The sequence below is a fragment of the Pelodiscus sinensis genome, chromosome 2 (assembly GCF_052426305.1).
Source record: "Pelodiscus sinensis isolate ZL-2025 chromosome 2, ASM5242630v1, whole genome shotgun sequence".
NCBI lineage: Eukaryota > Metazoa > Chordata > Testudines > Trionychidae > Pelodiscus > Pelodiscus sinensis.
Window position 1 is genome coordinate 51861162 of NC_143053.1, and position 1547 is coordinate 51862708.

Genomic DNA, 1547 nt, shown 5'->3' on the forward strand with positions numbered 1-1547 from the left:
GATTAGAGTCCTTTCTTCTACACAGGAATCAAGAGGTTATATTTTCTGTTCCTATAGGGATAATGATTTGATTTTGGTATTTGTAATATCGTGTTTTGGAAATTAAATGATTTTTAGTAGAGATTATAAATCACCTTGAAGTGTTCTGTCAGACAAATTATTTTTAGAGAGGCTTTGCCATCCAATGAACATTTCTTTTATCTTTGAGTGATGCAGGGTTGCAGGCATTGACACAAGGGCCAGGGAGGCACAGTGGTTACAGGGGAAGTGGACCAGGGAACAGGAGGCACTGGAGGGGGAGAGAAGGAGGGCAGGAAAAGGCTGCTGACAGCAGGTTCCTGGGCTGGGACCCAGAGGGATGCCTTACTGCACCCTGCCCAAGGGAGGAAAGCATAAAATAGGTCCTCCAAGCAGAATAGAGTGGCTGCTTCTGCTACAACCAATCAGGGCCCAACAGGCTGATATAAATGAAGCTGCCTGGGCCAAGGCCTGGCAGCTCTTCATTGGAGCTTGAACCAGGCAGACCTAAGAGCTGATGGGGAGGACAGCAGCACTTTGGACAGCTCCGAGTAGGAGCTGTACTTCAGACCTGGTGAGAACCCAGGTCCAGCAGCTGAAGACTGCCAACAGACTACAACACCTTGCAGAACCCTGGACAGGGTGCAAGGAGAACTTGATCACAAAGTCCAGAAAGGGCTGGACAGAGCAGTCTCTTGGGGAAGTGGCCCAAGGAATAAGACAGCAATAGACTGCAGTGATACTCAGCAGGCAACTGTTACTTACAGAGTCCCTGGGCCGAGACCCAGAGGAGTACGTGGGCCTGGGTCCCCCTTAACTCTGAGCAGCTGCAAAAAAGGGGGTAAGAAGAAGCCTGATCCCCTGCTACTGACCAGAAAGCAGTTTTTAAGGTCACAAGAGCAAACTATTCCTTTGTGTTGGAAAGATAGGCAGTATGGTAACTTTACCAGGAGATCATGAATGATCCAAAAATCAAAAAAAGTAGAAACTAGGTCAAATGACACAGAATGAATATCATATATATAGTAGCCCAGTGTCTGTGAGTCTGTAACACTGATGTACATTGCCACACCACCTGGCCGTGTATGTCAGCACCCCGCCCCCCTTCCTCTTAGGCCATGGCACTCCGCTGAGCGGCGCTCGTGCTGTGCCACTCAGCTGGGCTCCGGCGGGAGGGGAAGGGGGTGAGGTGCTGATGTACATGGGTACATCACCGCCCCCCTTCCCCTCCCGCCATGGTGCTGAGTGCTGCGCCCTTCAGCCAGGCCGCCACGGGGAAGGGGGCCAAGTGGTGACGTACACGGCCAGGTGTTGGTGCTGTGTACATAACTGCCCCCTTCCCCTCCCGCCATGGCGCTGAGTGCTGTGCCCCTCAACCGGGCCGCCAGGGGAGCCAGCAGCACAAGTACCTAAAAGGGAGAAAAATTCATCTCTTTAACCTCATTTTCCTATGTCTAGAAACCTAACCTACATGGCTCCATCAACAGAGCCATGTAGTCTAGACATCTCCTTACATCCCCTGCTGAAAA